The sequence below is a fragment of the Haemaphysalis longicornis genome, unplaced genomic scaffold (genome assembly GCF_048455015.1).
Source record: "Haemaphysalis longicornis isolate Haplotype H1 unplaced genomic scaffold, Haemaphysalis longicornis Haplotype H1 scaffold_1, whole genome shotgun sequence".
Taxonomy (NCBI): domain Eukaryota; kingdom Metazoa; phylum Arthropoda; class Arachnida; order Ixodida; family Ixodidae; genus Haemaphysalis; species Haemaphysalis longicornis.
This window is the reverse complement of record NW_027526203.1, coordinates 31,606,182-31,618,753: the sequence shown is the minus strand read 5'-3', so window position 1 is coordinate 31,618,753 and position 12,572 is coordinate 31,606,182. Positions and strand designations below refer to the sequence as shown.

At 47.5% G+C, this 12,572-nt stretch overlaps 27 non-coding genes across 27 annotated transcripts; all 27 read right to left on the bottom strand.

The window, feature by feature from the left end:
• Positions 1–168: 168 nt before the first annotated feature.
• Positions 169–240, bottom strand: Trnaw-cca (transfer RNA tryptophan (anticodon CCA)). The gene has a single exon. It is a non-coding gene; the product is annotated as a tRNA-Trp (tRNA).
• A 366-nt stretch (positions 241–606) lies between these two features.
• Trnaw-cca (transfer RNA tryptophan (anticodon CCA)) lies at positions 607–678 on the bottom strand. Its single transcript has one exon. It is a non-coding gene; the product is annotated as a tRNA-Trp (tRNA).
• A 367-nt stretch (positions 679–1,045) lies between these two features.
• Trnaw-cca (transfer RNA tryptophan (anticodon CCA)) lies at positions 1,046–1,117 on the bottom strand. Its single transcript has one exon. It is a non-coding gene; the product is annotated as a tRNA-Trp (tRNA).
• A 366-nt stretch (positions 1,118–1,483) lies between these two features.
• On the bottom strand, positions 1,484–1,555 carry Trnaw-cca (transfer RNA tryptophan (anticodon CCA)). The gene has a single exon. It is a non-coding gene; the product is annotated as a tRNA-Trp (tRNA).
• A 367-nt stretch (positions 1,556–1,922) lies between these two features.
• On the bottom strand, positions 1,923–1,994 carry Trnaw-cca (transfer RNA tryptophan (anticodon CCA)). The gene has a single exon. It is a non-coding gene; the product is annotated as a tRNA-Trp (tRNA).
• A 367-nt stretch (positions 1,995–2,361) lies between these two features.
• Trnaw-cca (transfer RNA tryptophan (anticodon CCA)) lies at positions 2,362–2,433 on the bottom strand. The gene has a single exon. It is a non-coding gene; the product is annotated as a tRNA-Trp (tRNA).
• Positions 2,434–2,799: 366 nt separating this feature from the next.
• Positions 2,800–2,871, bottom strand: Trnaw-cca (transfer RNA tryptophan (anticodon CCA)). Its single transcript has one exon. It is a non-coding gene; the product is annotated as a tRNA-Trp (tRNA).
• Positions 2,872–3,237: 366 nt separating this feature from the next.
• On the bottom strand, positions 3,238–3,309 carry Trnaw-cca (transfer RNA tryptophan (anticodon CCA)). The gene has a single exon. It is a non-coding gene; the product is annotated as a tRNA-Trp (tRNA).
• Positions 3,310–3,675: 366 nt separating this feature from the next.
• On the bottom strand, positions 3,676–3,747 carry Trnaw-cca (transfer RNA tryptophan (anticodon CCA)). Its single transcript has one exon. It is a non-coding gene; the product is annotated as a tRNA-Trp (tRNA).
• Positions 3,748–4,114: 367 nt separating this feature from the next.
• On the bottom strand, positions 4,115–4,186 carry Trnaw-cca (transfer RNA tryptophan (anticodon CCA)). Its single transcript has one exon. It is a non-coding gene; the product is annotated as a tRNA-Trp (tRNA).
• A 367-nt stretch (positions 4,187–4,553) lies between these two features.
• Positions 4,554–4,625, bottom strand: Trnaw-cca (transfer RNA tryptophan (anticodon CCA)). Its single transcript has one exon. It is a non-coding gene; the product is annotated as a tRNA-Trp (tRNA).
• A 367-nt stretch (positions 4,626–4,992) lies between these two features.
• Positions 4,993–5,064, bottom strand: Trnaw-cca (transfer RNA tryptophan (anticodon CCA)). The gene has a single exon. It is a non-coding gene; the product is annotated as a tRNA-Trp (tRNA).
• A 367-nt stretch (positions 5,065–5,431) lies between these two features.
• Trnaw-cca (transfer RNA tryptophan (anticodon CCA)) lies at positions 5,432–5,503 on the bottom strand. The gene has a single exon. It is a non-coding gene; the product is annotated as a tRNA-Trp (tRNA).
• A 367-nt stretch (positions 5,504–5,870) lies between these two features.
• Positions 5,871–5,942, bottom strand: Trnaw-cca (transfer RNA tryptophan (anticodon CCA)). Its single transcript has one exon. It is a non-coding gene; the product is annotated as a tRNA-Trp (tRNA).
• A 367-nt stretch (positions 5,943–6,309) lies between these two features.
• On the bottom strand, positions 6,310–6,381 carry Trnaw-cca (transfer RNA tryptophan (anticodon CCA)). The gene has a single exon. It is a non-coding gene; the product is annotated as a tRNA-Trp (tRNA).
• Positions 6,382–6,748: 367 nt separating this feature from the next.
• On the bottom strand, positions 6,749–6,820 carry Trnaw-cca (transfer RNA tryptophan (anticodon CCA)). The gene has a single exon. It is a non-coding gene; the product is annotated as a tRNA-Trp (tRNA).
• Positions 6,821–7,187: 367 nt separating this feature from the next.
• Trnaw-cca (transfer RNA tryptophan (anticodon CCA)) lies at positions 7,188–7,259 on the bottom strand. The gene has a single exon. It is a non-coding gene; the product is annotated as a tRNA-Trp (tRNA).
• Positions 7,260–7,625: 366 nt separating this feature from the next.
• Trnaw-cca (transfer RNA tryptophan (anticodon CCA)) lies at positions 7,626–7,697 on the bottom strand. The gene has a single exon. It is a non-coding gene; the product is annotated as a tRNA-Trp (tRNA).
• Positions 7,698–8,064: 367 nt separating this feature from the next.
• Positions 8,065–8,136, bottom strand: Trnaw-cca (transfer RNA tryptophan (anticodon CCA)). The gene has a single exon. It is a non-coding gene; the product is annotated as a tRNA-Trp (tRNA).
• A 366-nt stretch (positions 8,137–8,502) lies between these two features.
• On the bottom strand, positions 8,503–8,574 carry Trnaw-cca (transfer RNA tryptophan (anticodon CCA)). Its single transcript has one exon. It is a non-coding gene; the product is annotated as a tRNA-Trp (tRNA).
• A 367-nt stretch (positions 8,575–8,941) lies between these two features.
• On the bottom strand, positions 8,942–9,013 carry Trnaw-cca (transfer RNA tryptophan (anticodon CCA)). Its single transcript has one exon. It is a non-coding gene; the product is annotated as a tRNA-Trp (tRNA).
• Positions 9,014–9,380: 367 nt separating this feature from the next.
• Positions 9,381–9,452, bottom strand: Trnaw-cca (transfer RNA tryptophan (anticodon CCA)). Its single transcript has one exon. It is a non-coding gene; the product is annotated as a tRNA-Trp (tRNA).
• A 367-nt stretch (positions 9,453–9,819) lies between these two features.
• Positions 9,820–9,891, bottom strand: Trnaw-cca (transfer RNA tryptophan (anticodon CCA)). The gene has a single exon. It is a non-coding gene; the product is annotated as a tRNA-Trp (tRNA).
• A 367-nt stretch (positions 9,892–10,258) lies between these two features.
• Positions 10,259–10,330, bottom strand: Trnaw-cca (transfer RNA tryptophan (anticodon CCA)). Its single transcript has one exon. It is a non-coding gene; the product is annotated as a tRNA-Trp (tRNA).
• A 366-nt stretch (positions 10,331–10,696) lies between these two features.
• Trnaw-cca (transfer RNA tryptophan (anticodon CCA)) lies at positions 10,697–10,768 on the bottom strand. The gene has a single exon. It is a non-coding gene; the product is annotated as a tRNA-Trp (tRNA).
• A 367-nt stretch (positions 10,769–11,135) lies between these two features.
• Trnaw-cca (transfer RNA tryptophan (anticodon CCA)) lies at positions 11,136–11,207 on the bottom strand. Its single transcript has one exon. It is a non-coding gene; the product is annotated as a tRNA-Trp (tRNA).
• Positions 11,208–11,563: 356 nt separating this feature from the next.
• Positions 11,564–11,635, bottom strand: Trnaw-cca (transfer RNA tryptophan (anticodon CCA)). The gene has a single exon. It is a non-coding gene; the product is annotated as a tRNA-Trp (tRNA).
• Between the last annotated feature and the right edge of the window lie 937 nt (positions 11,636–12,572).

Below are 12,572 nucleotides of genomic sequence, written 5' to 3'. Positions count from 1 at the left end.
ATTCGTTTCGTGCACCAACGCCATGCTCTTGAAACTTGGCATGATGGTAGACTGTTATAAGTGGGGAAATTGTTTGGGATCCTAAAAGATGGCGCGTGAAAATCCATCCGGAGAAACCTGAATATCGCAAGTATGAATAATAAGGAACAAAAGAATTGGGTATATTCTTGACCCGGGTGTGATTCGATTACACAACCTTCTGATCTGGAGTCAGACGCGCTACCGTTGCGCCACCGGGCCGCACAGCGACGGTGCATTACAATAACGATACAATACCTGCACTTTATTGGAACGAAAGCATGATGGTGTCTAAAATCTTGGAATTCCGTGACACAGCCCCTGCCCAAGAGCGTTTGTTTCGATAGCATGGTATTCGTGAGCGAGTGTTGCAATTGCAGTACAACGGTCCCCGGAAGACGTGCGCTGTGTGAGTGTAATATTCGTTTCGTGCACCAACGCCATGCTCTTGAAACTTGGCATGATGGTAGACTGTTATAAGTGGGGAAATTGTTTGGGATCCTAAAAGATGGCGCGTGAAAATCCATCCGGAGAAACCTGAATATCGCAAGTATGAATAATAAGGACCAAAAGAATTGGGTATATTCTTGACCCGGGTGTGATTCGATTACACAACCTTCTGATCTGGAGTCAGACGCGCTACCGTTGCGCCACCGGGCCGCCGAGCGGCGGTGCTATACAATAACGATACAATACCTGCACTTTATAGGAACGAAAGCATGATGGTGTCCAAAATCTTGGAATTCCGTGACACAGCCCCTGCCCCAAGAGCGTTTGTTTCGAGAGCATGGTATTCGTGAGCGAGTGTTGCAATTGCAGTACAACGGTCCCCGGAAGACGTGCGCTGTGTGAGTGTAATATTCGTTTCGTGCACCAACGCCATGCTCTTGAAACTTGGCATGATGGTAGACTGTTATAAGTGGGGAAATTGTTTGGGATCCTAAAAGATGGCGCGTGAAAATCCATCCGGAGAAACCTGAATATCGAAAGTATGAATAATAAGGAACAAAAGAATTGGGTATATTCTTGACCCGGGTGTGATTCGATTACACAACCTTCTGATCTGGAGTCAGACGCGCTACCGTTGCGCCACCGGGCCGCACAGCGACGGTGCATTACAATAACGATACAATACCTGCACTTTATTGGAACGAAAGCATGATGGTGTCTAAAATCTTGGAATTCCGTGACACAGCCCCTGCCCAAGAGCGTTTGTTTCGAGAGCATGGTATTCGTGAGCGAGTGTTGCAATTGCAGTACAACGGTCCCCGGAAGACGTGCGCTGTGTGAGTGTAATATTCGTTTCGTGCACCAACGCCATGCTCTTGAAACTTGGCATGATGGTAGACTGTTATAAGTGGGGAAATTGTTTGGGATACTAAAAGATGGCGCGTGAAAATCCATCCGGAGAAACCTGAATATCGCAAGTATGAATAATAAGGAACAAAAGAATTGGGTATATTCTTGACCCGGGTGTGATTCGATTACACAACCTTCTGATCTGGAGTCAGACGCGCTACCGTTGCGCCACCGGGCCGCCGAGCGGCGGTGCTATACAATAACGATACAATACCTGCACTTTATAGGAACGAAAGCATGATGGTGTCCAAAATCTTGGAATTCCGTGCCACAGCCTCTGCCCCAAGAGCGTTTGTTTCGAGAGCATGGTATTCGTGAGCGAGTGTTGCAATTGCAGTACAACGGTCCCCGGAAGACGTGCGCTGTGTGAGTGTAATATTCGTTTCGTGCACCAACGCCATGCTCTTGAAACTTGGCATGATGGTAGACTGTTATAAGTGGGGAAATTGTTTGGGATCCTAAAAGATGGCGCGTGAAAATCCATCCGGAGAAACCTGAATATCGCAAGTATGAATAATAAGGAACAAAAGAATTGGGTATATTCTTGAACCGGGTGTGATTCGATTACACAACCTTCTGATCTGGAGTCAGACGCGCTACCGTTGCGCCACCGGGCCGCACAGCGACGGTGCTATACAATAACGATACAATACCTGCACTTTATTGGAACGAAAGCATGATGGTGTCCAAAATCTTGGAATTCCGTGACACAGCCCCTGCCCCAAGAGCGTTTGTTTCGAGAGCATGGTATTCGTGAGCGAGTGTTGCAATTGCAGTACAACGGTCCCCCGAAGGCGTGCGCTGTGTGAGTGTAACATTCGTTTCGTGCACCAACGCCATGCTCTTGAAGTTTGCCATGATGGTAGACTGTTATAAGTGGGGAAATTGTTTGGGATCCTAAAAGATGGCGCGTGAAAATCCATCCGGAGAAACCTGAATATCGCAAGTATGAATAATAAGGAACAAAAGAATTGGGTATATTCTTGACCCGGGTGTGATTCGATTACACAACCTTCTGATCTGGAGTCAGACGCGCTACCGTTGCGCCACCGGGCCGCACAGCGACGGTGCTATACAATAACGATACAATACCTGCACTTTATTGGAACGAAAGCATGATGGTGTCTAAAATCTTGGAATTCCGTGACACAGCCCCTGCCCAAGAGCGTTTGTTTCGAGAGCATGGTATTCGTGAGCGAGTGTTGCAATTGCAGTACAACGGTCCCCGGAAGGCGTGCGCTGTGTGAGTGTAATATTCGTTTCGTGCACCAACGCCATGCTCTTGAAACTTGGCATGACGGTAGACTGTTATAAGTGGGGAAATTGTTTGGGATCCTAAAAGATGGCGCGTGAAAATCCATCCGGAGAAACCTGAATATCGCAAGTATGAATAATAAGGAACAAAAGAATTGGGTATATTCTTGACCCGGGTGTGATTCGATTACACAACCTTCTGATCTGGAGTCAGACGCGCTACCGTTGCGCCACCGGGCCGCACAGCGACGGTGCTATACAATAACGATACAATACCTGCACTTTATTGGAACGAAAGCATGATGGTGTCTAAAATCTTGGAATTCCGTGACACAGCCCCTGCCCAAGAGCGTTTGTTTCGAGAGCATGGTATTCGTGAGCGAGTGTTGCAATTGCAGTACAACGGTCCCCGGAAGGCGTGCGCTGTGTGAGTGTAATATTCGTTTCGTGCACCAACGCCATGCTCTTGAAACTTGGCATGACGGTAGACTGTTATAAGTGGGGAAATTGTTTGGGATCCTAAAAGATGGCGCGTGAAAATCCATCCGGAGAAACCTGAATATCGCAAGTATGAATAATAAGGAACAAAAGAATTGGGTATATTCTTGACCCGGGTGTGATTCGATTACACAACCTTCTGATCTGGAGTCAGACGCGCTACCGTTGCGCCACCGGGCCGCACAGCGACGGTGCTATACAATAACGATACAATACCTGCACTTTATTGGAACGAAAGCATGATGGTGTCTAAAATCTTGGAATTCCGTGACACAGCCCCTGCCCAAGAGCGTTTGTTTCGAGAGCATGGTATTCGTGAGCGAGTGTTGCAATTGCAGTACAACGGTCCCCGGAAGGCGTGCGCTGTGTGAGTGTAATATTCGTTTCGTGCACCAACGCCATGCTCTTGAAACTTGGCATGACGGTAGACTGTTATAAGTGGGGAAATTGTTTGGGATCCTAAAAGATGGCGCGTGAAAATCCATCCGGAGAAACCTGAATATCGCAAGTATGAATAATAAGGAACAAAAGAATTGGGTATATTCTTGACCCGGGTGTGATTCGATTACACAACCTTCTGATCTGGAGTCAGACGCGCTACCGTTGCGCCACCGGGCCGCACAGCGACGGTGCTATACAATAACGATACAATACCTGCACTTTATAGGAACGAAAGCATGATGGTGTCTAAAATCTTGGAATTCCGTGACACAGCCCCTGCCCCAAGAGCGTTTGTTTCGAGAGCATGGTATTCGTGAGCGAGTGTTGCAATTGCAGTACAACGGTCCCCCGAAGGCGTGCGCTGTGTGAGTGTAACATTCGTTTCGTGCACCAACGCCATGCTCTTGAAACTTGGCATGATGGTAGACTGTTATAAGTGGGGAAATTGTTTGGGATCCTAAAAGATGGCGCGTGAAAATCCATCCGGAGAAACCTGAATATCGCAAGTATGAATAATAAGGAACAAAAGAATTGGGTATATTCTTGACCCGGGTGTGATTCGATTACACAACCTTCTGATCTGGAGTCAGACGCGCTACCGTTGCGCCACCGGGCCGCACAGCGACGGTGCATTACAATAACGATACAATACCTGCACTTTATTGGAACGAAAGCATGATGGTGTCTAAAATCTTGGAATTCCGTGACACAGCCCCTGCCCCAAGAGCGTTTGTTTCGAGAGCATGGTATTCGTGAGCGAGTGTTGCAATTGCAGTACAACGGTCCCCGGAAGACGTGCGCTGTGTGAGTGTAATATTCGTTTCGTGCACCAACGCCATGCTCTTGAAACTTGGCATGATGGTAGACTGTTATAAGTGGGGAAATTGTTTGGGATCCTAAAAGATGGCGCGTGAAAATCCATCCGGAGAAACCTGAATATCGCAAGTATGAATAATAAGGAACAAAAGAATTGGGTATATTCTTGACCCGGGTGTGATTCGATTACACAACCTTCTGATCTGGAGTCAGACGCGCTACCGTTGCGCCACCGGGCCGCACAGCGACGGTGCTATACAATAACGATACAATACCTGCACTTTATAGGAACGAAAGCATGATGGTGTCTAAAATCTTGGAATTCCGTGACACAGCCCCTGCCCCAAGAGCGTTTGTTTCGAGAGCATGGTATTCGTGAGCGAGTGTTGCAATTGCAGTACAACGGTCCCCCGAAGGCGTGCGCTGTGTGAGTGTAACATTCGTTTCGTGCACCAACGCCATGCTCTTGAAACTTGGCATGATGGTAGACTGTTATAAGTGGGGAAATTGTTTGGGATCCTAAAAGATGGCGCGTGAAAATCCATCCGGAGAAACCTGAATATCGCAAGTATGAATAATAAGGACCAAAAGAATTGGGTATATTCTTGACCCGGGTGTGATTCGATTACACAACCTTCTGATCTGGAGTCAGACGCGCTACCGTTGCGCCACCGGGCCGCACAGCGACGGTGCATTACAATAACGATACAATACCTGCACTTTATTGGAACGAAAGCATGATGGTGTCTAAAATCTTGGAATTCCGTGACACAGCCCCTGCCCCAAGAGCGTTTGTTTCGAGAGCATGGTATTCGTGAGCGAGTGTTGCAATTGCAGTACAACGGTCCCCGGAAGACGTGCGCTGTGTGAGTGTAATATTCGTTTCGTGCACCAACGCCATGCTCTTGAAACTTGGCATGATGGTAGACTGTTATAAGTGGGGAAATTGTTTGGGATCCTAAAAGATGGCGCGTGAAAATCCATCCGGAGAAACCTGAATATCGCAAGTATGAATAATAAGGAACAAAAGAATTGGGTATATTCTTGACCCGGGTGTGATTCGATTACACAACCTTCTGATCTGGAGTCAGACGCGCTACCGTTGCGCCACCGGGCCGCACAGCGACGGTGCTATACAATAACGATACAATACCTGCACTTTATTGGAACGAAAGCATGATGGTGTCCAAAATCTTGGAATTCCGTGACACAGCCCCTGCCCCAAGAGCGTTTGTTTCGAGAGCATGGTATTCGTGAGCGAGTGTTGCAATTGCAGTACAACGGTCCCCCGAAGGCGTGCGCTGTGTGAGTGTAACATTCGTTTCGTGCACCAACGCCATGCTCTTGAAGTTTGCCATGATGGTAGACTGTTATAAGTGGGGAAATTGTTTGGGATCCTAAAAGATGGCGCGTGAAAATCCATCCGGAGAAACCTGAATATCGCAAGTAGAAATAATAAGGAAAAAAAGAATCGGGTATATTCTTGAATCGGGTGTGATTCGAACACACAACCTTCTGATCTGGAGTCAGACGCGCAACCGTTGCGCCACCGGGCCGCCGAGCGGCGGTGCTATACAATAACGATACAATACCTCCACTTTATTGGAACGAAAGCATGACGGTGTCTAAAATCTTGGAATTCCGTGACACAGCCCCTGCCCCAAGAGCGTTTGTTTCGAGAGCATGGTATTCGTGAGCGAGTGTTGCAATTGCAGTACAACGGTCCCCGGAAGACGTGCGCTGTGTGAGTGTAATATTCGTTTCGTGCACCAACGCCATGCTCTTGAAACTTGGCATGATGGTAGACTGTTATAAGTGGGGAAATTGTTTGGGATCCTAAAAGATGGCGCGTGAAAATCCATCCGGAGAAACCTGAATATCGCAAGTATGAATAATAAGGAACAAAAGAATTGGGTATATTCTTGACCCGGGTGTGATTCGATTACACAACCTTCTGATCTGGAGTCAGACGCGCTACAGTTGCGCCACCGGGCCGCCGAGCGGCGGTGCTATACAATAACGATACAATACCTGCACTTTATAGGAACGAAAGCATGATGGTGTCCAAAATCTTGGAATTCCGTGACACAGCCCCTGCCCCAAGAGCGTTTGTTTCGAGAGCATGGTATTCGTGAGCGAGTGTTGCAATTGCAGTACAACGGTCCCCCGAAGGCGTGCGCTGTGTGAGTGTAACATTCGTTTCGTGCACCAACGCCATGCTCTTGAAGTTTGCCATGATGGTAGACTGTTATAAGTGGGGAAATTGTTTGGGATCCTAAAAGATGGCGCGTGAAAATCCATCCGGAGAAACCTGAATATCGCAAGTAGAAATAATAAGGAAAAAAAGAATCGGGTATATTCTTGAATCGGGTGTGATTCGAACACACAACCTTCTGATCTGGAGTCAGACGCGCAACCGTTGCGCCACCGGGCCGCCGAGCGGCGGTGCTATACAATAACGATACAATACCTCCACTTTATTGGAACGAAAGCATGACGGTGTCTAAAATCTTGGAATTCCGTGACACAGCCCCTGCCCCAAGAGCGTTTGTTTCGAGAGCATGGTATTCGTGAGCGAGTGTTGCAATTGCAGTACAACGGTCCCCGGAAGACGTGCGCTGTGTGAGTGTAATATTCGTTTCGTGCACCAACGCCATGCTCTTGAAACTTGGCATGATGGTAGACTGTTATAAGTGGGGAAATTGTTTGGGATCCTAAAAGATGGCGCGTGAAAATCCATCCGGAGAAACCTGAATATCGCAAGTATGAATAATAAGGAACAAAAGAATTGGGTATATTCTTGACCCGGGTGTGATTCGATTACACAACCTTCTGATCTGGAGTCAGACGCGCTACCGTTGCGCCACCGGGCCGCACAGCGACGGTGCATTACAATAACGATACAATACCTGCACTTTATTGGAACGAAAGCATGATGGTGTCTAAAATCTTGGAATTCCGTGACACAGCCCCTGCCCAAGAGCGTTTGTTTCGAGAGCATGGTATTCGTGAGCGAGTGTTGCAATTGCAGTACAACGGTCCCCGGAAGACGTGCGCTGTGTGAGTGTAATATTCGTTTCGTGCACCAACGCCATGCTCTTGAAACTTGGCATGATGGTAGACTGTTATAAGTGGGGAAATTGTTTGGGATCCTAAAAGATGGCGCGTGAAAATCCATCCGGAGAAACCTGAATATCGCAAGTATGAATAATAAGGAACAAAAGAATTGGGTATATTCTTGACCCGGGTGTGATTCGATTACACAACCTTCTGATCTGGAGTCAGACGCGCTACAGTTGCGCCACCGGGCCGCCGAGCGGCGGTGCTATACAATAACGATACAATACCTGCACTTTATAGGAACGAAAGCATGATGGTGTCCAAAATCTTGGAATTCCGTGACACAGCCCCTGCCCCAAGAGCGTTTGTTTCGAGAGCATGGTATTCGTGAGCGAGTGTTGCAATTGCAGTACAACGGTCCCCGGAAGACGTGCGCTGTGTGAGTGTAATATTCGTTTCGTGCACCAACGCCATGCTCTTGAAACTTGGCATGATGGTAGACTGTTATAAGTGGGGAAATTGTTTGGGATACTAAAAGATGGCGCGTGAAAATCCATCCGGAGAAACCTGAATATCGCAAGTATGAATAATAAGGAACAAAAGAATTGGGTATATTCTTGACCCGGGTGTGATTCGATTACACAACCTTCTGATCTGGAGTCAGACGCGCTACCGTTGCGCCACCGGGCCGCACAGCGACGGTGCATTACAATAACGATACAATACCTGCACTTTATTGGAACGAAAGCATGATGGTGTCTAAAATCTTGGAATTCCGTGACACAGCCCCTGCCCAAGAGCGTTTGTTTCGAGAGCATGGTATTCGTGAGCGAGTGTTGCAATTGCAGTACAACGGTCCCCGGAAGACGTGCGCTGTGTGAGTGTAATATTCGTTTCGTGCACCAACGCCATGCTCTTGAAACTTGGCATGATGGTAGACTGTTATAAGTGGGGAAATTGTTTGGGATCCTAAAAGATGGCGCGTGAAAATCCATCCGGAGAAACCTGAATATCGCAAGTATGAATAATAAGGAACAAAAGAATTGGGTATATTCTTGACCCGGGTGTGATTCGATTACACAACCTTCTGATCTGGAGTCAGACGCGCTACAGTTGCGCCACCGGGCCGCCGAGCGGCGGTGCTATACAATAACGATACAATACCTGCACTTTATAGGAACGAAAGCATGATGGTGTCCAAAATCTTGGAATTCCGTGACACAGCCCCTGCCCCAAGAGCGTTTGTTTCGAGAGCATGGTATTCGTGAGCGAGTGTTGCAATTGCAGTACAACGGTCCCCGGAAGACGTGCGCTGTGTGAGTGTAATATTCGTTTCGTGCACCAACGCCATGCTCTTGAAACTTGGCATGATGGTAGACTGTTATAAGTGGGGAAATTGTTTGGGATACTAAAAGATGGCGCGTGAAAATCCATCCGGAGAAACCTGAATATCGCAAGTATGAATAATAAGGAACAAAAGAATTGGGTATATTCTTGACCCGGGTGTGATTCGATTACACAACCTTCTGATCTGGAGTCAGACGCGCTACCGTTGCGCCACCGGGCCGCCGAGTGGCGGTGCTATACAATAACGATACAATACCTGCACTTTATAGGAACGAAAGCATGATGGTGTCCAAAATCTTGGAATTCCGTGCCACAGCCTCTGCCCCAAGAGCGTTTGTTTCGAGAGCATGGTATTCGTGAGCGAGTGTTGCAATTGCAGTACAACGGTCCCCGGAAGACGTGCGCTGTGTGAGTGTAATATTCGTTTCGTGCACCAACGCCATGCTCTTGAAACTTGGCATGATGGTAGACTGTTATAAGTGGGGAAATTGTTTGGGATACTAAAAGATGGCGCGTGAAAATCCATCCGGAGAAACCTGAATATCGCAAGTATGAATAATAAGGAACAAAAGAATTGGGTATATTCTTGACCCGGGTGTGATTCGATTACACAACCTTCTGATCTGGAGTCAGACGCGCTACCGTTGCGCCACCGGGCCGCCGAGTGGCGGTGCTATACAATAACGATACAATACCTGCACTTTATAGGAACGAAAGCATGATGGTGTCCAAAATCTTGGAATTCCGTGACACAGCCCCTGCCCCAAGAGCGTTTGTTTCGAGAGCATGGTATTCGTGAGCGAGTGTTGCAATTGCAGTACAACGGTCCCCGGAAGACGTGCGCTGTGTGAGTGTAATATTCGTTTCGTGCACCAACGCCATGCTCTTGAAACTTGGCATGATGGTAGACTGTTATAAGTGGGGAAATTGTTTGGGATACTAAAAGATGGCGCGTGAAAATCCATCCGGAGAAACCTGAATATCGCAAGTATGAATAATAAGGAACAAAAGAATTGGGTATATTCTTGACCCGGGTGTGATTCGATTACACAACCTTCTGATCTGGAGTCAGACGCGCTACCGTTGCGCCACCGGGCCGCCGAGTGGCGGTGCTATACAATAACGATACAATACCTGCACTTTATAGGAACGAAAGCATGATGGTGTCCAAAATCTTGGAATTCCGTGCCACAGCCTCTGCCCCAAGAGCGTTTGTTTCGAGAGCATGGTATTCGTGAGCGAGTGTTGCAATTGCAGTACAACGGTCCCCGGAAGACGTGCGCTGTGTGAGTGTAATATTCGTTTCGTGCACCAACGCCATGCTCTTGAAACTTGGCATGATGGTAGACTGTTATAAGTGGGGAAATTGTTTGGGATCCTAAAAGATGGCGCGTGAAAATCCATCCGGAGAAACCTGAATATCGCAAGTATGAATAATAAGGAACAAAAGAATTGGGTATATTCTTGACCCGGGTGTGATTCGATTACACAACCTTCTGATCTGGAGTCAGACGCGCTACCGTTGCGCCACCGGGCCGCACAGCGACGGTGCATTACAATAACGATACAATACCTGCACTTTATTGGAACGAAAGCATGATGGTGTCTAAAATCTTGGAATTCCGTGACACAGCCCCTGCCCAAGAGCGTTTGTTTCGAGAGCATGGTATTCGTGAGCGAGTGTTGCAATTGCAGTACAACGGTCCCCGGAAGACGTGCGCTGTGTGAGTGTAATATTCGTTTCGTGCACCAACGCCATGCTCTTGAAACTTGGCATGATGGTAGACTGTTATAAGTGGGGAAATTGTTTGGGATACTAAAAGATGGCGCGTGAAAATCCATCCGGAGAAACCTGAATATCGCAAGTATGAATAATAAGGAACAAAAGAATTGGGTATATTCTTGACCCGGGTGTGATTCGATTACACAACCTTCTGATCTGGAGTCAGACGCGCTACCGTTGCGCCACCGGGCCGCCGAGCGGCGGTGCTATACAATAACGATACAATACCTGCACTTTATAGGAACGAAAGCATGATGGTGCCCAAAATCTTGGAATTCCGTGCCACAGCCTCTGCCCCAAGAGCGTTTGTTTCGAGAGCATGGTATTCGTGAGCGAGTGTTGCAATTGCAGTACAACGGTCCCCGGAAGACGTGCGCTGTGTGAGTGTAATATTCGTTTCGTGCACCAACGCCATGCTCTTGAAACTTGGCATGATGGTAGACTGTTATAAGTGGGGAAATTGTTTGGGATACTAAAAGATGGCGCGTGAAAATCCATCCGGAGAAACCTGAATATCGCAAGTATGAATAATAAGGAACAAAAGAATTGGGTATATTCTTGACCCGGGTGTGATTCGATTACACAACCTTCTGATCTGGAGTCAGACGCGCTACCGTTGCGCCACCGGGCCGCACAGCGACGGTGCATTACAATAACGATACAATACCTGCATTTTATAGGAACGAAAGCATGATAGTGCCAAAAATCGTGGAATTCCGTGACACAGCCTCTGCCCTAAGAGCGTTTGTTTCGGTGTTCGTGAGCGAGTGTTGCAATTGCAATACAACGGTCCCAGGAAGACTTGTGCTGTGTGAATGTAGTATACGTTTCGTGCACCAATGCCATGCTGTTCAAACTTGGCATGATGATAGACTGTGATGAGAGGGGAACTTTTTTTGCATCCCAAAAGATGGCGCGTGAAAATCCATCCGGAGAAACCTAATTATCGCAAGCAGAAATAACAAGAAAAAAAATCTGGTATATTCTTGACCCGGGTGTGATTCGAACACACAACCTTCTGATCTGGCGTCAGACGCGCTACCGTTGCGCCACCGGGCTTTTTTTTTATTGCCGGTCTTCGACAGTACAACAAAACACTTCAGGTACAGAGGTAAAACTAACAATGAGGCTGCCGTGCCATCATAGGCCGACGTTGTCTTTTAAAATTCCCTAAGCGCCGTAAGAGGTTCAACCCTTGACAGCCACTCAGGTACTGTGTTCTTTGCTTTTTGACATTCCACGAACAGAGAGACGCTTTCTCTAAACATCTGTCGCGTCGGTCGCGTGTCTACATCACGATTGAGCCAGGCCATTTGCGAACGCCAAATACTGTGCAGGCTAAGCAACATGATAAGGTCAAATGGAACCCCGTCTTCACTGCCTATGCTCAAAAATCGTATGCCATGTGGGCTCAAAGGAAAGTCCTTTCGAAGTGTCCTTTGGAGGACATCCCACAGAAATACTGCTGCCCAACAGTGGAGGAAGACATGTTCCACCGTTTCCGGCTGTTTGCAAATGGAACAGTCGGTTCCCCATGGCATAGAGATTCCCCTATCCTTCATCCAAGTCGCCACTGAAAGCGTACCAGTGTGTAATTTAAAGAAGAAGGTCTTTGCTCCGGGTGACACTTCCATTCGCTTCACTCGTTTCAACACATCCTGCCCTGGCCCAGCACAGTATATTCCTCTATACAGTGTAACAGGGAATACTACATCGCACACATCCTTATACAATTTTTTCCGCGTTACATTGGCCAAATATTGCATCGAAAACCGGGCGAGCAAAAATTGGTATGAGAAAACAATCTCTCTAAAATATCCATAAATACCCCCCGGCATGCTGCGTGAGGAAACCACAAATTCGGGTACAGCACGCATTAGTCGAACTTGAATTACAGTGCGCAGAAAAGGGTCTTGTATATCGCGCAAAAACAAAAATCGGTTTACGAGTTGTCGTACAAACTGGTGCGTAAGCCCTAAACCCCCATATCTGGTTC